This window comes from Melanerpes formicivorus, unplaced genomic scaffold, assembly GCF_026170545.1.
Source record: "Melanerpes formicivorus ecotype bairdi unplaced genomic scaffold, bMelFor1.0.p_v2 SCAF_137, whole genome shotgun sequence".
NCBI classification, from domain to species: Eukaryota; Metazoa; Chordata; class Aves; order Piciformes; family Picidae; genus Melanerpes; species Melanerpes formicivorus.
In genome coordinates, this window is record NW_027142489.1 from 4,733 (window position 1) to 25,153 (window position 20,421).

General features: G+C 61.1%; 2 non-coding genes across 2 annotated transcripts; one reads left to right on the forward strand and one right to left on the reverse strand.

The window, feature by feature from the left end:
* The first annotated feature begins 344 nt into the window (after nt 1-344).
* TRNAL-CAG (transfer RNA leucine (anticodon CAG)) lies at nt 345-428 on the forward strand. Its single transcript has one exon. It is a non-coding gene; the product is annotated as a tRNA-Leu (tRNA).
* A 171-nt stretch (nt 429-599) lies between these two features.
* On the reverse strand, nt 600-682 carry TRNAL-CAG (transfer RNA leucine (anticodon CAG)). Its single transcript has one exon. It is a non-coding gene; the product is annotated as a tRNA-Leu (tRNA).
* Between the last annotated feature and the right edge of the window lie 19,739 nt (nt 683-20,421).

The following is a 20,421-nucleotide window of genomic DNA, read 5'->3' on the forward strand; positions in this document are numbered from 1 at the left end:
GCAGGCTGCGGGAGCCAGCATCCAAAGCCTGCCCGAAGCCAAGGCGGACGGCATCCACCGCTCCTCCGTGTCGAAGGCTCTCCGATGAGGCAGGCAGCATCTCCCCCGGGTGCAGCCGTGTTGGCTGCTCCCGCTGAGCCTCTTCTCCTCCCTGCGCTTGGAGATGCCCTCTAGAACGCGCTGCTCCGTCGCCTTTCCAGGGATCGCGGCAGTCTCCCGGGGGCACGGCCGCGGCTGCCTCCCTCGCAGCTCCCCGGCGGCGCTCGGAGGCGGAGGGGTCCAGCCCCGGGGGAGCGGCCGGAGCGCGGTGAGGGGCGGGCGGCGAGGGGGCCCACAAGCGGCGGGTCAGGATGGCCGAGCGGGTCTAAGGCGCTGCGTTCAGGTCGCAGTCTCCCCTGGAGGCGTGGGTTCGAATCCCACTTCTGACAGCTTCGTTTTGCGCCGCACCCCCACGGCTTAGTTTTGCTTGGAGGGGGCGGGACCCTTCCAACACTCGCCCCCACACCCCACACCCCCACCTTCGGCGTAATTAAAAAGCAATTAACAGAAATTCACTAATTAACACCCACAGAAGGCTGCGCCGCAAAAGATTCACCGGTTGTCAGAAGTGGGATTCGAACCCACGCCTCCAGGGGAGACTGCGACCTGAACGCAGCGCCTTAGACCGCTCGGCCATCCTGACAGCGCTGAGCGCCGCTTTCCGCCCGGCGCTACACCAGCCTGGCTCAGCGCCCCGGACCCGCTCCCCGCTCCCGAGCGAGGGCCGTGGGTGTTGGGTACTGCTGCCTGGGCACCCCCGGCTCCCTCACTGGCTCCTCGGCTCTCCCCCGGCTTTCTGGCTCCTTACCCGGCACTCTCACTGGCTGCCCGGCTCCCTGCCCGACTCGCTCCCCCTCGGCTCCCTCACTGGCTCCCCCTGAGCTCTCTCTCACTCGCTCCCCCTCGGCTCTCTCTCACTGGCTCCCCCTGGGCTCTCTCTCACTCGCTCCCCCTGGGCTCTCTCTCACTGGCTCCCCCTGGGCTCTCCCTCACTGGCTCCCCCTCGGCTCTCCCTCACTGGCTCCCCCTGGGCTCTCCCTCACTGGCTCCCCCTGGGCTCTCCCTCACTGGCTTCCCCTGGGCTCTCCCTCACTGGCTCCCCCTGGGCTCTCTCTCACTGGCTCCCCCTGGGCTCTCCCTCACTGGCTCCCCCTGGGCTCTCTCTCACTCGCTCCCCCTCGGCTCTCTCTCACTGGCTCCCCCTGGGCTCTCTCTCACTCGCTCCCCCTGGGCTCTCTCTCACTGGCTCCCCCTGGGCTCTCCCTCACTGGCTCCCCCTCGGCTCTCCCTCACTGGCTCCCCCTGGGCTCTCCCTCACTGGCTCCCCCTGGGCTCTCCCTCACTGGCTCCCCCTGGGCTCTCCCTCACTGGCTCCCCCTGGGCTCTCTCTCACTGGCTCCCCCTGGGCTCTCCCTCACTGGCTCCCCCTCGGCTCTCCCTCACTGGCTCCCCCTCGGCTCTCTCTCACTGGCTCCCCCTGGGCTCCCTCACTGGCTCCCCCCCGGCTCTCTCTCACTGGCTCCCCCTGGGCTCTCCCTCACTGGCTCCCCCTGGGCTCCCTCACTGGCTCCCCCTCGGCTCTCTCTCACTGCCTCCCCCTGGGCTCTCTCTCACTGGCTCCCCCTGGGCTCTCCCTCACTGGCTCCCCCTGGGCTCTCTCTCACTGGCTCCCCCTCGGCTCTCCCTCACTGGCTCCCCCTCGGCTCTCTCTCACTGGCTCCCCCTGGGCTCTCTCTCACTGGCTCCCCCTCGGCTCCCTCACTGGCTCCCCCTCGGCTCTCCCTCACTGGCTCCCCCTCGGCTCCCTCACTGGCTCCCCCTCGGCTCTCTCTCACTGGCTCCCCCTGGGCTCTCTCTCACTGGCTCCCCCTGGGCTCTCCCTCACTGGCTCCCCCTGGGCTCTCTCTCACTGGCTCCCCCTGGGCTCTCCCTCACTGGCTCCCCCTGGGCTCTCTCTCACTGGCTCCCCCTGGGCTCTCCCTCACTGGCTCCCCCTGGGCTCTCTCTCACTGGCTCCCCCTGGGCTCTCCCTCACTGGCTCCCCCTGGGCTCTCCCTCACTGGCTCCCCCTGGGCTCCCCCTGGGCTCTCTCTCACTGGCTCCCCCTGGGCTCTCCCTCACTGGCTCCCCCTCGGCTCTCCCTCACTGGCTCCCCCTGGGCTCTCCCTCACTGGCTCCCCCTCGGCTCTCCCTCACTGGCTCCCCCTGGGCTCTCTCTCACTGGCTGCCCCTGGGCTCTCTCTCACTGGCTCCCCCTCGGCTCTCCCTCACTGGCTCCCCCTGGGCTCTCTCTCACTGGCTGCCCCTGGGCTCTCTCTCACTGGCTCCCCCTCGGCTCTCCCTCACTGGCTCCCCCTGGGCTCTCTCTCACTGGCTGCCCCTGGGCTCTCTCTCACTGGCTCCCCCTCGGCTCTCCCTCACTGGCTCCCCCTGGGCTCTCTCTCACTGGCTGCCCCGGCTCCTTCCTTCCCCCCGTGGCTCCCTCACTCACCACCCCCCACCCCGTGGCTCCCTCACTCGCCGCCTCCCCCGGCTCTCCAGCTCCCCCCACCGGCTCTCCACCCCGGCTCCCCGCCCAGCTCCTCCCCGCGGCTCCCTCCCCGGCTCCCTCGCGGTGGCTCGATGGCTTGTGGGCTTTGATTCTTGCCCGCCCCCGGGAGCCAGCGGTGGGGGGTCCGGGACGAGGTCCTGGCAGCCCTTCTGTGCTCAAGCCGCAGTGGCATCACTCCGAGGTTGTTTCTGCCTCACTTTGTCACATCCTCAGGGGCTTGAGACGAGTTTCCGGGGGGCACAAAGCTTCCCAAAGGCATAAAGCTGCTGTCAGTGAACAGCCTGTGCTGCCCTGAGGCAGAGAAAACTGCCTGGCCCTGTCCAGATCTGATACAGGAAGGCTCTGGAGGTGCTGGAGCTTCCAACCCCCCCTGGATGTGTTCCTGTGTGCCCTGCCCTGGGTGATGCTGCTGGGGCAGTGGGCTTGGGCTGGATGATCTCTGGAGGTCCCTTCCAAGCTCTCCCATTCTGTGACTCCAGCAGATCACTTCCTCCTGCCCAGCATTATCCTGTCCTGGGCTGCAGCAGCAGAAGTGTGGCCAGCAGGGCCCAGGGAGGGGATTCTGCCTCTCTGCTCCACTCTGCTGAGCCCACAGCTGCAGCTCTGTGCCCAGCTCTGCAGCCTCTGAGCCAGGAAGGCTCTGGAGGGGCTGGAAGGTGTCCAGAGCAGGGCCAGGAGGCTGAGCAGAGGGCTGGAGCTGCTCTGCTCTGAGCACAGCCTGAGAGAGTTGGGGTTGTGCAGGCTGCAGAGGAGAAGGCTCCAGGGAGACCTTCTGGTGGCCTTGCAGGAGCTGCAGGGGGCTGCAGGAAAGCTGGGGAGGGACTTTGGAGGGGGTGAGGGAGGGACAGGCCTGGGGGGGCTGGAGCAAAAGGAGAAGTGGGGAGCTGGAGATTGGCTGTGAGGAAGAAGTTGTTGGGCAGGAGGGTGGTGAGAGCCTGGCCCAGGCTGCCCAGGGAGGTGGTGGAAGCCTCCTGCTGATGCCTGGAGGTGTTTGCAGCCAGGCTGGAGGTGGCTGTGAGCAACCTGCTGTGGGGTGAGGTGTCCCTGCCCATGGCAGGGGCTTGGAGCTGGCTGAGCCTTGGGCTCCCTGCCAGCTCTGGGATCCTCTGCCAGGGACGCATCAGGGCATGTCGGGAGGGCAGTGCATCAGCACTTCCAGCTCTGATTGGAATCTCCATGGGGAAGTCCCTGCAGGCCAGGGGGAAAGCTCAGTGAGAGAGGCAGGAGGCTGAGGAGGAGCCTGAGAGGGCCACAGGTCTGCCCCAGACAATGCTGGGAAGCGTGAGTCAGAGTCAGCGCCGGGCACAGCTCACAGCCCTGCTTATTTATATCCCAGCTGCTGAGACCAGCCCCAGGAACAGCCAGCACTGCTCCCCTGAGGGCAGGGCAGGGACAGCTCTGTGCTGCACAGACCTGCTGCAGGGCAGTCTTACACTCACAGAGCTGTGTAGGTTGAAAGAGGCTTTTCAGGTCGTGGAGTCCAAGCCTGACCCCAGCACTGCCAGGGCACCACCAAACCCTGGCCCTCAGCACCACAGCTCCATGGCTTTGCAACCCCTCCAGGCATGGAGGCTCCACCACTGCCCTGGGCAGCCTGGGCCAGGCCTGGGCAGCCCTTTGGGGGCAGAAGTCAGAGGGTGAATGTCTCTACAGGAAAGCACAGAGGCTCTCAACAGCTCCCAGCAGCTCCCAACTGCTTCTCTGCAGTGTATTTAATCCTGGCCTAGGGAAGTCCAACAAGGCCAAGGGCAAGGTCCTGCAGCTGGCTGAGGGCAATGCCAAGCCCAGAGCCAGGCTGGGGCAGGAGTGGCTGAGAGCAGCCTGCAGGAGAAGGCCTTGGGGGTGCCAGGGGGGTGCCAGAATGCCCAGGAGCCAGCAGTGGGCTCTGGCAGCCCAGAGCCAGCTGAGTGCTGAGCTGCAGCCAGAGCAGGGAGAGCAGCAGCACAGGGAGGGGATTCTGCCCCTCTGCTCTGCTCTGCTCAGCCCCCACCTGCAGCACTGCCTCCAGCTCTGGGCCTCCAGCACAAGGAGGACCTGGAGCTGCTGCAGAGGCTCCAGAGGAGGCCCCAGAGATGCTGAGAGGCTGCAGAGCCTCCCCTGTGGGGCCAGGCTGGGAGGGTTGGGGCTGTGCAGCCTGCAGGAGAGAAGGCTGCAGGCAGAGCTCAGAGCAACCTTGCAGGAGCTGAAGGGCTGCAGGAGAGCTGGGGAGGGACTGTGGGCAAGGGCTGGGAGTGGCAGGAGCAGGGAGAATGGCTTGGAGCTGGGAGAGGGCAGAGGGAGAGTGGAGAGGAGGAAGGAATGGTTGGCAGGGAGGCTGGGGAGAGCCTGGCACAGGCTGCCCAGGGAGGCTGTGGCTGCCCCCTGGGTGGAGGTGCTGAGGACCAGGCTGGATGAGGCCTTGAGCAGCCTGGGCTGGGGGGAGGGGTCCCTGGGCATGGCAGGGGGCTGGAGCTGGCTGAGCTTTGAGGCCCCTTCCAACCCAACCCCATCCATGGATCCACGACACGTGGTGTGATGTGCTCTGGAGATGTGGGACCTGCTAGGGGCCTGAAGGAGAGACCAGGACAAGCCAGTCCAGAACGTGGGTCATGCTTGCCCTGGAGGGGCTTCATCTGAACCCCCTCAGCTGCTGCTGAGCCTCAGACCATGGCTGGGTGCCCAGGGCTGGCTGCTGGCCCTGCACTTCCTGGGGGCTTGATTTGTTCCTCCCCAGACATGGCCTTTCCTCAAAGTCCTTCAGCTGGCAGTCAGAAGAAGGAACTCTCCCCAAGGCTTGCTGCAGCTTCCTCCCCAGCCTGCCCCCGGGCACAGCTCAGAGCTGTTCTTCCTGCTGGGGAACACAAGCCTGGAGAGCAGCCAGATGTGGGCAAAGAGAAGGGGTGGGGATGGAGCGGGGGAAATCCCCCTGCAGAGCAACACAAACAGGGGAAAGCTCCTGTTTGAACTCTCAGCCAGCTCATTGTCCTGCAGTGAAAGTCCCTGGGCCTCAGAGTAGAGATGGTTATCTGTGTGCCTGTGCTCAGGCAGCAGGAAGGGACCACAGCAGCCCTGGAGTCATCTCCTCCATGCAGCCCAGGGCTGAAGTCATCTCCTCCATGCAGCCCAGGGCTGAAGTCATCTTCCTCCACATGGCTCCAAGCCTTCCCCGAGCAGGTGCCTGCTGCTGCCCCATGGGAGCAGCCCAGGCCCTGGGGCTCACAGGATGTCAGGGGGTGGAAAGGACCTCTGGAGATCCCAGAACCCCAGAGCTGGCAGGGCTGGAAGGGAACTCAAGGCTCAGCCAGCTCCAAGCCCCTGCCATGGGCAGGGACACCTCACACCACAGCAGGTTGCTCACAGCCACCTCCAGCCTGGCTGCAAACACCTCCAGGCAGCAGCAGGAGGCTTCCACCACCTCCCTGGGCAGCCTGGGCCAGGCTCTCACCACCCTCCTGCCCAACAACTTCATCCAAACTGACTCTAGAAGCAAGCTTGGCCCCTTGGGGGTTTTAATCCAGCACAGCAGCCAAAGCCAGCAGGACAGCAAAGGCAGCAGAGGCTCCCAGGGGGTGAGGGGCTGGAAGGGACCTCTGGAGAGCTCCCAGTGCCAGCCCCTGCCAGAGCAGGAGCACAGAGCCCAGCCCAGGGGCACAGGAACACATCCATTATTTAGAATAAACCAAACCAGGTTGGAAGAGACCTTCAAGATCATCGTGTCCAACCCATCAACCAATCCAACCCACCCAGCTAACCCATGGCACCAAGCACCCCATCAAGTCTCCTCCTGAACACCTCCAATGATGGTGACTCCACCACCTCCCTGGGCAGCACATCCCAATGGGCAATCACTCTCTCTGTGTAGAACTTCTTCCTAACCTCCAGCCTGAACCTCCCCTGGTGCAGCCTGAGACTGTGTCCTCTTGTTCTGGTGCTGGCTGCCTGGGAGAAGAGACCAACCTCTGCCTGTCTACAACTTCCCTTCAGGGAGTTGTAGAGAGTGATAAGGTCACCCCTGAGTCTCCTCTTCTCCAGGCTAAGCAACCCCAGCTCCCTCAGCCTCTCCTCACAGGGCTGTGCCCCAGACCCCTCCCCAGCTTTCTTGCCCTTCTCTGGACACCTTCCAGCAGCTCAACCTCTTTCCTAACCTGAGGGGCCCAGAACTGGACACAGGACTCAAGGGGTGGCCTAACCAGTGCAGTGTACAGGGGCAGGATGAGCTCCCTGCTCCTGCTGGCCACACTGTTCCTGATGCAGGCCAGGATGCCATTGGCCCTTCTGGCTGCCTGGGCACACTGCTGACTCCTGTTCAGCCTACCATCAACCACTCCCCCCAGCTCCCTCTCTGCCTGGCTGCTCTCAGCCACTCTGCCCCCAGCCTGTAGCTCTGCCTGGGGTTGCTGTGGCCAAAGTGCAGCCCCTGGCACTTGGATGTGTTCAATCTCCTGCCCTTGGCCTCTGCCCATCTGCCCAGCCTGGCAAGGTCCCTCTACAGAGCCTCTCTGCCCTCCAGCAGATCAACTCCTGCCCCCAGCTTGCTGTCAGCTGCAAATTTACTGATGATGACTGACTCAATCCCTTCCTCCAGATCATCAATGAAGATGTTAAAGAGCACAGGGCCCAGCACTGCTCCCTGGGGCACAGCACTGGTGCCTGGCTGCCAGCTGGCTGTGGCACCATTCACCACCACTCTCTGGGCTCAGCCTCCAACCAGTTCCTCACCCAGCTCAGAGAGCTGCTGTCCCAGCCAGGGGCTGACAGCTTGGCCAGCAGTTTGCTGGGGGGGACGGTGTCAAAGACCTTGCTGAGGTCCAGGCAGACCACATCCACAGCCTGCCCCACAGCCCCCAGGCAGTGCCCTGGGCATGGAAGGAGCTCAGGTTGGTCAGGCAGGACCTGCCCTTCCTAAATCCATGCTGGCTAGGCCTGATCCCTTGCCCATCCTGGAAGTGCTGTGTGATTGCACTCAGGATGACCTGTTCCATGATCTTGCCTGGCACTGAGGTCAGGCTGACAGGCCTGTAATTCCCTGGCTCATCCAACTGGCCCTTCTTGTGGATGGGCACCACGTTGGCCAGCTTCCAGTCCTCTGGGACCTCACCAGTGAGCCAGGACTGCTGGAAAATGATGGAGAGCGGCTTGGCCAGCTCCTCTGCCAGCTCTCTCAGCACCCTGGGATGGATCCCATCTGGTCCCATGGACTTGTGGGGATCCAAGCTGCTAAGGAGAGTTCCAACCACCTCCTCATGGAACATAGGGAAACTGTGCAGCTCCCTGGCTCCTTCTGCTAGCTCTGCAGGCCAGCTGCCAGGAAGATGTTCTGCCCTTCTAGTAAAAATTGAGGCAAAGAAGGTGTTAAGTATCTCTGCCTTTTCCTCATCCTTTGTTACAATGTTCCCCTCCGTATCCACCAAGGAGTGGAGGTTGTCCTTTCCCTTCCTCTTACTATTAATGTATTTATAGAAGGACTTTTTGTTGTCCTTCACAGTAGAGGCCAGTTTAAGCTCCAAGTGTGCTTTTGCCTCCCTAATTTTCTTCCTACATGATTTGGCAACATCCTTTGGCATCCAGCCAGGGCTGGGAAGGCTCCAGAGCAGGAGACTCCACAACCTCTCTGGGCAGCCTGCTCCAGGCCTCTGGCAGCCTCCCAGCCAAGAAGTTCTTCCTCCTGCTGAGCTGGAAGCTCCTGGGCTGCAGTTTCCAGCCCTTGCCTCTTGTGCTCCCCCAGGGCACAGTGAGCAGAGGCTGTCCCTGTGCCTCCCTTCCTGCCCCCCAGCCCTCAGCTCTGGAGAGACATTGCTCAGATCCCTCTCAGCCTTCTCCTCTGCACACTGCACCCCCCGAGGGCTCTCAGCCTCTCCTGCCCAGGCAGTGCTGCAGTCCCTTCAGCAGCCTTGGAGCCCTCCCTTGGCCTCTCTGCAGCAGATCCCTGTCCCTCTGGAGCTGGGGAGCCCAGAGCTGGAGGCAGTCTTCCAGCTGTGGCCTCCCCAGGGCAGGGCAGGGCAGGGCAGAGCAGAGGGGGAGGAGAAGCTCCCTGGCCCTGCTGGCCACACACTGCTGAGTGCCCCCCAGGACCCCCTTGGCCTTCCTGGCCCCCAGGGCTCATTGCTGTGCCCTGCAGCCCTTGCTGCCCAGCAGCACTGCCAGCTCCTTCTCCTGGGGGCTGCTCTCCAGCAGATCCCCTCCCAGCCTCTGCTGCTGCAGTTTGCTCTTCCTGCCCAGCTGCAGGGCTCTGCTCTCCTCCTGCTTCAGCCTCAGCAGCTTCCTCCCTGCCCAGCTCTCAGCCCCTCCAGGTCTCTGAAAGGCCTCACAGCCAGCAGCTGGCTCAGCCAAGCCTCCTAGCTCTTTGTTTGGTAGCCCTGCTCCACCTCTAGGTGCAGGTTCCCCACAGCCAGGGCATCCCCCCGAGGTGTGGAAACCCTTCCAGCTGGGCAGAGGCTTTGCTCAGGAACCTCAGGGCAGAGGCAGAAGGGAGGAAGGAGCCACCACAGGATGGCGTCGTCTGCTGCAGCAGCGCACGGAGGCCCTTCCAGCTCTGCTCAGAGCTCCTTCTAGGGAGGTGGAGAGAGCAAGAAGGTCTCCCCTGAGCCTCCTCTTCTGCAGGCTAAGCAACCCCAGCTCCCTCAGCCTCTCCTCACAGGGCTGTGCCCCAGACCCCTCCCCAGCTTTGTTGCCCTTCTCTGGACACCTTCCAGCAGCTCAACCTCTTTCCTAACCTGAGGAGCCCAGAGCTGGGCACAAGACTCCAGGTGTGGGAGGAGCAGGCAGGTCCCCGTGGCTCCTCCTCTTGTCCCCTGTCACCTTGGGGCTGGGGGGGGGTGGGGGTCAGCGAGGGGCCAGCCCTGGCAGCTCTCTGGGTGGGTTTGCTCCTGCTCAGGCATCCTGTGAGCGCCCAGGGGAAGCAGCACATCCTTTGCTGCTTCCCTCCGGCAGCTGCCCCGCTGCCCTGCACCCTCCTGGAGGCAGCCCTTGCTCTGCCACTGCTCCCCTACCCCCCTGGGGGGGGTCTCTGCTGGGGAAGGGGAGGGCTTGGCTCCTGCACTTGGGCTCTGCCCTGAATGGCAGCCCCCAGCTCAGCCTGAAGCAGTGCCCAGGGGAAGCAGCACATCCTTAGCCTCTTCCACAGTCTCACAGTCTCACAGAATCACCAAGGCTAGAAGAGACCTCCAGGATCATCGAGTCCAAGCTGGCACCACAGACCTCATGACCAGACCATGGCACCAAGTGCCACATCGAACACCTCCAGGGATGGGGACTCCACCACCTCCCTGGGCAGCACATCCCAAGGGCCAACAACTCTCTCTGGGAAGAACTTTCTCCTCACCTCCAGCCTGAACCTCCCCTGGCACAGGTTGAGACTGTGGCCTCTTGTTCTGGGGCTGGGTGCCTAGGAGAAGAGCCCAACCCCCACCTGGCTCCAACCTCCCTGCAGGGAGTTGCAGAGAGCAAGAAGGTCTCCCCTGAGCCTCCTCCTCTCCAGGCTAAGCAACCCCAGCTCCCTCAGCCTCTCCTCACAGGGCTGTGCCCCAGACCCCTCCCCAGCTTTGTTGCCCTTCTCTGGACACCTTCCAGCAGCTCAACCTCTTTCCTAACCTGAGGAGCCCAGAGCTGGACACAGGACTCAAGGGGTGGCCTGAGCAGTGCTGAGCACAGGGCAGGATGAGCTCCCTGCTCCTGCTGGCCACACTGCTCCTGCTGCAGGCCAGGATGCCCTTGGCCTTCTTGGCCCCCTGGGCACACTGCTGGCTCCTGTTCAGGCAGCTGTCAATCAGCACCCCCAGGTCCCTCTCTCTTTGGCAGCTCTCAGCCACTCTGCCCCCAGCCTGTAGCTCTGCCTGGGGTTGCTGTGGCCAAAGTGCAGCCCCTGGCACTTGGACTTGTTGAATGCCATCCTGTTGGCCTCTGCCCATCTGCCCAGCCTGGCAAGGTCCCTCCAGCAGCTGCCCTGCTGCCCTGCACCCTCCTGGAGGCAGCCCTTGCTCTGCCACTGCTCCCCTAACCCCCTGGGGGGGGTCCCTGGTTGGGGGGGGAGTCTCTGGTCGGGGGAGGGGGCTTGGCTCCGGCACTTGAATGGCAGCCCCCGGCTCAGCCTGAAGCAGCGCAGCTGGGGGGGGTTGGAGGTGTGGATTTGGGGCCGGAGCTGGGAGAGCTCATGGGCTGTGGGCAGGTAGGAGGAGAGATCAGACACTGCAGACGTTGGAGCTTATCAGCTATGAGCTGATAGGGGGTGGGAGATGCTATTAGCTATTAGAAGATACCAGCTAGCAGGGGGCATGTGGCACCCTGGGCAGTAGGGCTTGCTGCTCATCAGCAATGAGATGGCATTAGGTAGTGCTGGATGCTGCTAGAGGTTAGGTGAGGTTGGCTATTAGGTGGTAGTATCAGGTTATTAGATGATAGCATTAGGTATTAGGTGATATCAGCTGTTAGGGGGTAGTATTAGCTATTAGATGATATTATTAGATATTAGGTGACATCAGCTATTAGATGATAGTATTAGATGTGAGATGATATCAGCTATTAGATGAGATTAGCTATTAGATGATAGTATTAGATATTAGATGATATCATCTAATAGCTGATAGTATTAGATGTTAGATGATATTAGCTATTAGATGATAGATGTTACATGATATCAGGTATTAGATGATCTGATATTAGCTATTAGATGATATTATTAGCTATTAGATGATATCAGCTATTAGATGATATTAGATATTAGATTATATCAGCTATTAGATGATATGATATCAGCTATTAGATGATATCAGCTATTAGATGATAGTATTAGATATTAGATGATATCAGCTATTAGATGATATGATATTAGCTATTAGATGATAGCATTAGCTATTAGATGATATCAGCTGTTAGGTGGTAGTATTAGACAATAGATGATATTATTAGATATTAGGTGATATCAGCTATTAGATGATAGTATTAGATGTTAGATGATATCAGCTATTAGATGAGATTAGCTATTAGATGATAGTATTAGCTATTAGATGTTATCATCTAATAGCTGATAGTATTAGATGTTAGATTATATTAGCTATTAGATGATATTATTAGCTATTAGATATCAGCTATTAGATGATAGTATTAAATGTTAGATGATATCAGCTATTAGATGATATTAGATATTAGATGATATCAGCTATTAGATGATAGTATTAGATATAAGATGATATTAGATATTAGATGATATCAGTTATTAGATGATATGGTATCAGCTATTAGATGATATCAGCTATTAGATGATATCAACTATTAGATGATATATTAGCTATTAGATGATATCAGCTATTAGATGATATCAGCTATTAGATGATATTAGCTATTAGATGATAGTATTAGATATTAGATGATATCAGCTATTAGATGATATTAGCTATTAGATGATAGTATTAGCTAATAGATTATATCAGCTATTAGATGATAGTATGAATGTAGCAGATTATCCTGGGGGCAATCACTGCACACCTGAAACATGGCCAAGGGCTCAGGCCCAGCCAGCATGGGGTTAGGAAGGGCAGGTCCTGCCTGAGCAACCTGAGCTCCTTCCATGCCCAGGGCACTGCCTGGGGGCTGTGGGGCAGGCTGTGGATGTGGTCTGCCTGGACTGCAGCAAGGCCTTTGCCACCATCCCCCCCCAGCAAGCTCCTGGCCAAGCTGTCAGCCCCTGGCTGGGACAGCAGCACTCTGAGCTGGGTGAGGAAGTGGCTGGAGGCTGAGCCCAGAGAGTGGTGGTGAATGGTGCCACAGCCAGCTGGCAGCCAGGCACCAGTGCTGTGCCCCAGGGAGCAGTGCTGGGCCCCAGCCTGATCAATATCCTCATTGATGATCTGGAGGAGGGGATGGAGTCAGTCATCAGCAAGTTTGCAGGTGACAGCAAGCTGGGAGCAGAGGTTGGTCAGTGAGAGGGCAGAAGGGCTCTGCAGAGGGACCTTGCCAGGCTGGGCAGATGGGCAGAGGCCAACAGGATGGCATTCAACAAGTCCAAGTGCCAGGGGCTGCACTTTGGCCACAGCAACCCCAGGCAGAGCTACAGGCTGGGGGCAGAGTGGCTGAGAGCAGCCAGGCAGAGAGGGAGCTGGGGGTGCTGATTGACAGCTGCCTGAACAGGAGGCAGCAGTGTGCCCAGGGGGCCAAGAAGGCCAAGGGCATCCTGGCCTGCAGCAGGAGCAGTGTGGCCAGCAGGAGCAGGGAGCTCATCCTGCCCTGTGCTCAGCACTGCTCAGGCCACCCCTTGAGTCCTGTGTCCAGCTCTGGGCTCCTCAGGTTAGGAAAGAGGTTGAGCTGCTGGAAGGTGTCCAGAGAAGGGCAAGAAAGCTGGGGAGGGGTCTGGGGCACAGCCCTGTGAGGAGAGGCTGAGGGAGCTGGGGTTGCTTAGCCTGGAGAAGAGGAGGCTCAGGGGAGACCTTCTTGCTCTCTGCAACTCCCTGCAGGGAGGTTGGAGCCAGGTGGGGGTTGGGCTCTTCTCCCAGGCACCCAGCACCAGAACAAGAGGCCACAGTCTCAAACTGTGCCAGGGGAGGTTTAGGCTGGAGGGGAGGAGAAAGTTCTTCCCAGAGAGAGTTGTTGGCCCTTGGGCTGTGCTGCCCAGGGAGGTGGTGGAGTCCCCATCCCTGGAGGTGTTCAAGAGGGGATTGGATGTGGCACTTGGTGCCATGGTCTGGTCATGAGGTCTGTGGTGCCAGCTTGGACTTGATGGTCTTTGAGGTCTCTTCCAGCCTTGGTGATTCTGTGAGACTGTGAGATTAGATGCTAGGTGATATCAGCTACTAGATGCCCAGGGAGGCTGTGGCTGCCCCCTGCCTGGAGAGGAATATTAGGCATTATTAGACACTATTAGATCTGATTAGATATTCTTAGACCTTATTAGACCTTATTAGTTATTATTGGGCATTATTAGATGTGATCAGACCTTGTTAGACCCTTATTGGACCTCATTAGCTGTCATTAGCCACGAGATGTCATTAGCTGTTCTAGATATTGGCTATCAGGAAGGAATGGTTGGCAGGGAGGCTGGGGAGAGCCTGGCACAGGCTGCCCAGGGAGGCTGTGGCTGCCCCCTGCCTGGAGGTGCTGAGGACCAGGCTGGATGAGGCCTTGAGCAGCCTGGACTAGGGGGAGAGGTCCCTGGGCATGGCAGGGGGCTGGAGCTGGCTGAGCTCTGAGGTCCCTTCCAACCCCAACCCCATTCCCTGGTGCTCTGAGCCTGGGCAGGAGCAGAGACTGAGGAGACCTCCTCTTTGCAAGGTGGGGTGCAGAAAGCCCAAGGCAGAAGGAGGAGGTCTGGGGACCCTCTGCCCTCTCAGCTGAGGCAGCAGCTGAGGCTTCAGGAGGGTTGAGAGCCTCAGGTGTCTGCCTGGCTTTGGTGCCCTGCCCATCCCTGCTGTGGGTTTTGTGCCACTTCAGGTAGAGGCTTGTGGGGTGCAGGGCTCCTGGGGCTGTTTGCTGTCGTTGCTCTGCCTCCCTGGCTTGTGCCCAGGGCCAGGGCTTGGCAGGAGGAGCTGCTTGGGTGCTCTGCAGGGCTGGGATGCCATAGAATCACACAGCTGTCAGGGTTGGCTCCCTCCTGGGGAAGAGCTTCTTCCTCACAGCCAATCTCCAGCTCCCCACTGCTCCTTTTGCTCCATCCCCCCCAGTCCTGTCCCTCCCTCACCCCCTCCAAAGTCCCTCCCCAGCTTTCCTGCAGCCCCCTGCAGCTCCTGCAAGGCCACCAGAAGCTCTCCCTGGAGCCTTCTCCTCTCCAGGCTGAACAGCCCCAACTTGGACCCTTGGCCATCTCATGCAAGGGCTGATGATAAGGGCAGAAGGGCAGAAAGTAGATGAGAATCCCTGATGTGGAAGGGAGCTCCAGGCTCAGGCAGCTCCAAGCCCCTGCCATGGGCAGGGACACCTCACCCCACAGCAGCTTGCTCACAGCCACCTCCAGCCTGGCTGCAAACACCTCCAGGCATCAGCAGGAGGCTTCCACCACCTCCCTGGGCAGCCTGGGCCAGGCTCTCACCACCCTCCTGCCCAACAACTTCTTCCTCACAGCCAATCTCCAGCTCCCCACTGCTCCTTTTGCTCCAGCCCCCCCAGTCCTGTCCCTCCCTCACCCCCTCCAAAGTCCCTCCCCAGCTTTCCTGCAGCCCCCTGCAGCTCCTGCAAGGCCACCAGAAGGTCTCCCTGGAGCCTTCTCCTCTGCAGCCTGCACAACCCCAACTCTCTCAGGCTGTGCTCAGAGCAGAGCAGCTCCAGCCCTCTGCTCAGCCTCCTGGCCCTGCTCTGGACACCTCCCAGCCCCTCCAGAGCCTTCCTGGCACAGAGGCTCCTGGGCTGGATACAGTACTCCAGAACTCCAGAAATGAGACACCTCTGTAGGAGACTCTCAGGCATCTGACAGCTTCTGTGTCAGAAGACCAGGGGATGCCAACAGGGGATGCCAGCAGGGGATGCCAGCAGGGGATGCCAGCAGGGGATGCCAGCAGGGGAAGCACTGCAAGGCCACCAGAAGGTCTCCCTGGAGCCTTCCCCAGGCTGCCCAAGCCCAACTCTCTCAGCCTGGCCTCCCAGCAGAGCCCCTCCAGCCCTGCCAGCACTGCTGTGGTCTCCTCCTGCCCTGCTCCAGCAGGTCCCTGTCCGTGCTGAGGGCTCCAGAGCTGCCCCAGCACTGCAGGGAGGTCTCAGGGTCAGGATCCCCTCCCTGCCCCTGCTGCCCACCCTGCTGGGGCTCAGCCCAGGGCATGGCTGGGGCTGGGCTGGCAGTGCTGGGTGCCAGCTGCTCTCCAGCAGGAGGGGTCTTGGGGGGGGATGTTGAGGAGGAGGAGGAAGCTGTGGTGCTCAGAGAAGTGAAAGCTTGGGCTGATGTTCTCTGCCCCCTCTGATGACCTCACAAACACGAGGCCCAGGCTGCCCTGGGACTTCCCAGGCAGGAGCTGCTGCCTGCCCCATGGGAGCCTCTGTCTGCAGGCAGCCCTCACACATCTGCTCCTCATTTCCTGCTGCTTTGCTTTTCATGTGAGAAAGTTCAGCTTCCTGCAGTGCCAAACACATTTCCTCCTCCCCCTCCTCTCCTCCCCTGCCCTTTCATTCTCTCCCTCCTTACAGTCATGGCCCAAGACCTCTGCATCAAGTGTGGGCTGAGGCCATCTCCAGAGCCAGAGGTCACTTCTGGCTCCAAGGAACCAGCTCCTGAGGCTGGCACTGGTTGCCTGGGGCAGGAGAGGGGAGGTGGTTGGGTGAGGTTTGGACTGCTCTGGGCCACACCAACCCAGGCCATGGCACTGGGAAGGACCAGAGAAGGGCAACCAAGCTGGGGAAGGGTCTGAGGAAGAGGGCTGGGGAGGAGCAGCTGAGGGAGCTGGGGGTGAGCAGCCTGGAGCAGAGGAGGCTGAGGGAGACCTCCTTGCTCTCTGCAGCTCCCTGGGAGGAGGCTGTAGGGAGGTTGGGGCTGGGCTCTGCTCTCTTATCTCAGGTGATAGGAGAGGAAATGACTTAGGTTGGAGAGGAGGAACAATTCCTTTGGTGTCAGAGTGGTCAGGGCCTGGCAGAGGCTGCCCAGGGAGGTGGTGGAGTCCCCATGGCTGGAGGGGTTGCAGAGCCCTGTGGCCATGGCACTGGGGGCCAGGGGCTGGTGGCCAGGGGGGGAAAGGAACTGGCCTTAAATTGTGCCAGGGGAGGCTTAGGGTGGAGAGGAGGAACAATTCCTTTGCTGCCAGAGTGGGCAGGGGTTGGTCTCTCCTCACATGCAACAAGTGACAGGAGAAGAGGGCACAGCCTCAAGCTCAGGTTGGGCATCAGGAACAACCTCCCCCCCCAGCAAGGATTCTGAAAGCCTGTCCCAGGCTGCCCAGGGAGGTGGTGCAGTCCCCAGCCCTGGAGGGGCTTAGAAGCTGCCTGGATGTGGTGCTGAGGGAGGTGGCTGAGTGGTGCTGGCTCAGCAGCAGGGCTGGCAGTGTGAGCTCTGGGCTTGGTGACCTCCAAGGTCTCTTCCAACCTCAACATTGCCCTGGCCCTGTGATTCTGTGTGTTTAAATGTCATCCAGAGGTGGTGCTGAAGGCTCTGTGGCAGGATGGCCCTGGCAGACCTGGTGGTCTCAAAGACCTTCTCCAACCACAGGGATTCTGTGAGCCCAACGCTCCCCAGGAGAGGAGGACTGCATCAGAGCAGGGTGAGAGCTGCCAGCCCCACTGAGCAGAGGTGGCAGAGCTCCCACAAGGCAGCTTGGAGCTGGGAGCCTTAGCAGGGGCAAGAGAACCTCAGCAGATGTCTACAGCTGGAGTCACAGAACCCCAGGGCTGGAAGGGAGCTCAGGGCTCAGCCAGCTCCAAGCCCCTGCCATGGGCAGGGACACCTCACCCCACAGCAGCTTGCTCACAGCCACCTCCAGCCTGGCTGCAAACACCTCCAGGCAGCAGCAGGAGGCTTCCACCACCTCCCTGGGCAGCCTGGGCCAGGCTCTCCCCAGCCTCCCTCTGCACAACTTCCTCCTCAGCTCCAACCTAACTCTGCCCTGCTCCACCTCCAAACCATTGCCCCTGGGCCTAGCCCCACAGCCCCTTCTGAGCAGTCCCTCCCCAGCCTGCCTGCAGCTGCCCTGCAGCTCTGCAGCTGCAGCTCTGAGCTCTGCCTGCAGCCTTCTCTCCTGCAGGCTGCACAGCCCCAACCCTCCCAGCCTGGCCCCACAGGGGAGGCTCTGCAGCCTCTCAGCATCTCTGGGGCCTCCTCTGGAGCCTCTGCAGCAGCTCCAGGTCCTCCTTGTGCTGGGGGCCCCAGAGCTGGAGGCAGTGCTGCAGGTGGGGGCTGAGCAGAGCAGAGCAGAGGGGCAGAATCCCCTCCCTGTGCTGCTGCTCTCCCTGCTCTGGCTGCAGCTCAGCACTCAGCTGGCTCTGGGCTGCCAGGGCCCAGTGCTGGCTCCTGGGCACTTTGCCACCCCCTGGCACCCCCAAGGCTGGAGGCAGTGCTGGGCTCTGAGCAGGGCAGAGCAGAGGGGCAGAATCCCCTCCCTGTGCTGCTGCCCTTGAGCTGCAGCTCTGAGCTCTGTCTGCAGCCTTCTCTCCTGCAGGCTGCACAGCCCCAACCCTCCCAGCCAGCCAAGGGCACAGCCCTGGCTCTCCTGGCACGTTGCTTGTGCTGCTCTGTGCCTGGGAGCAGTCCTCCTGGCCTGACTCACGTGGGCTCCTTTCACCTGAGAGGACCTTGCCCCTGTGCAGAGCTCAGGCTCCTGTCTGAGCTCAGCCCAGGCAGAGCTGCAGTGGGTGGGAGCTGCTGGCTCCTGGGGAGGCTGGGATCTGGCCCTTTGCCCCCTGCAATCTGATCTGGAGCAGCAGGCCAAGCTGCCAGCTGATGGTTGGCAGTGATCAGCCAAAGGTTGGGGGCATGGCACCTGTCTGGCAGCTGGCCAGGCTGCTGAGCCTGCCTTCAGCTCTCCCCAGGGCTGCCTGCACCCCACAGCCTGCTGCACAGCAGGGCCAGCAGCAGGGCACCCAGCTAGGGGTCAGGCAGAGCCACAGCTCCCAGCCTCCCAGGCTCAGCACCCAGCTGTGGGCACCAGCAGCCACTGAGTGCCTGCTGAGGCTCACATCTGGAGCTGGGTTTGATGGCCCAGAGGGGACAGCCCCAGCTCTGCACAGTGCCCTCTGTGTGCTCCCTCTGCCCACAATGGCTGGCAGGTGCCCAGAGCTCTGCTGCTGCCTCAGCTCAGACTCCTCTGCAGGTGGAGATGCTGCAGTGGGAGCCTCCCTGCAGCCCATCTGGGGAGATCTTCACTGACATCCTTGCTGCTCAGCAGGGCCCTGATGCTGCTCAGGTCAACCTCCTCGCAGGTGAGCTGCCTGCCCTCCTTCAGAGCTGCAGGGAGAAGGCTCTGAGTGACTGCAGCACAGCTTCAGGCAGGGACTCATTCAGCCACTGGGCTGGGGAGGAAGGGAGCTCAGAGCTCAGCTTCAGCCCCCTGCCATGCCCAGGGACCCCTCCCCCCAGCCCAGGCTGCTCAAGGCCTCATCCAGCCTGGTCCTCAGCACCTCCAGCCAGGGGGCAGCCACAGCCTCCCTGGGCAGCCTGTGCCAGGCTCTCCCCAGCCTCCCTGCCAACCATTCCTTCCTCCTCTCCACTCTCCCTCTGCCCTCTCCCAGCTCCAAGCCATTCTCCCTGCTCCTGCCACTCCCAGCCCTTGCCCACAGTCCCTCCCCAGCTCTCCTGGAGCCCTTCAGCCCCTGGCAGGCTGCTCTGAGCTCTGCCTGCAGCCTTCTCTCCTGCAGGCTGCACAGCCCCAGCCCTCCCAGCCTGGCCCCACAGGGGAGGCTCTGCAGCCTCTCAGCATCTCTGGGGCCTCCTCTGGAGCCTCTGCAGCAGCTCCAGGTCCTCCTTGTGCTGGGGGCCCCAGAGCTGGAGGCAGTGCTGCAGGTGGGGGCAGAGCAGAGCAGAGCAGAGGGGCAGAATCCCCTCCCTGTGCTGCTGCTCTCCCTGCTCTGGCTGCAGCCCAGCACTCTGCCTCTTGGTTCAGGTTGCTCCCAGGGCCTTCCTCATTCCTGCTACAGCTGAGGTCACACCATGAGGAAAAAACCCAAACAACCCAGCCCTCTTCCTGGTATCTTCTGCTTTTCCACCCCAGAGCAGCTCTGGCTGCTACTAGGAACCTCCAAAAGCCTCCTCCCAGGTCCTCCTTAGGCAGAATGGGGAAGGGGCTGCCCCAGCCCACAGTCTCCAGAGGCAGGATGTGACCTCCAAGGTGGTCAGGCCCTCCCCACTGCCCTGCCTGCTTTAATTCTGCTGCAGTTCCTCAGCACCCTCTCTGCTGCAGTTCCTCAGCACCCTCTCTGCTGCAGTTCCTCAGCACCCTCTCTGCTGCCTGCTTCCCTCTTGCTCAATTGTTCTTGGTTTCCTCAGAAGCTGCTCTTCACAGAAGGGCTTTGGGTTGGAAGGGACCTCCAGAGGTCATCCAGGCCAACTCCCCACCCCCCACCCCCCCCTGCAGTCAGCAGGGAGATCCTCACCTAGATCAGGGTGCTCAGACCCCCCTTGAGCTTCACCTTGACTATCTCCAGGGCTTCCCTGGCTCCCTCTGCTTGGGTGCTGTGGTCTGGGCTCATGGCCTGGGACTGACCACAACCTCCTGTGCCTGCCCTGCTGCACAGCAGAGCTCATCCCCAGCCCCCCAGCTCCCCAGCCCCTCACCCACCCTGGGCCTGTTTGCTCTTTCTCATGGAACCACAGAACTGATTGGGTTGGAAATGACCTCTGAGATTGAGCCCAACCTCCAACCCAACCCCCCCCTGGCCCCCAGCCCCTGGCCCCCAGGGCCATGGCCACAGGGCTCTGCAGCCCCTCCAACCATGGGGACTCCACCACCTCCCTGGGCAGCCTCTGCCAGGCCCTGACCACTCTGACACCAAAGGAATTGTTCCTCCTCTCCAACCTCAGCCTCCCCTGGCACAGTTTTCAGTCATTTCCTCTCCTATCACCTGAGATAAGAGAGCAGAGCCCAGCCCCAACCTCCCTGCAGCCTCCTCTCAGGGAGCTGCAGAGAGCAAAGAGGTCTCCCTCAGCCTCCTCTGCTCCACACCAAACCCCCCCAGGGCCCTCAGCCAGTCCTCCCAGCAGAGCTGCTCCAGCTCCCCACTCCTCTCTGTGCCCCTTAGACCACACTGCTGCTGCCACCTGAAGGCTTGCCACATCCCTCTGCCCTCCACCTCCCTGCTGTGGCCAGCAGGATGCTTAGGGGAGCTGAGCCTCTCCCCTGTGGAGAGAGACTGAGAGCCCTGGGGGTGCTCAGTCTGCAGAGGAGAAGGCTGAGAAGGATCTGAGCGATGTCTCTCCAGAGCTGAGGGCTGGGGGGCAGGGTGCAGGGGGGCAGGGTGCA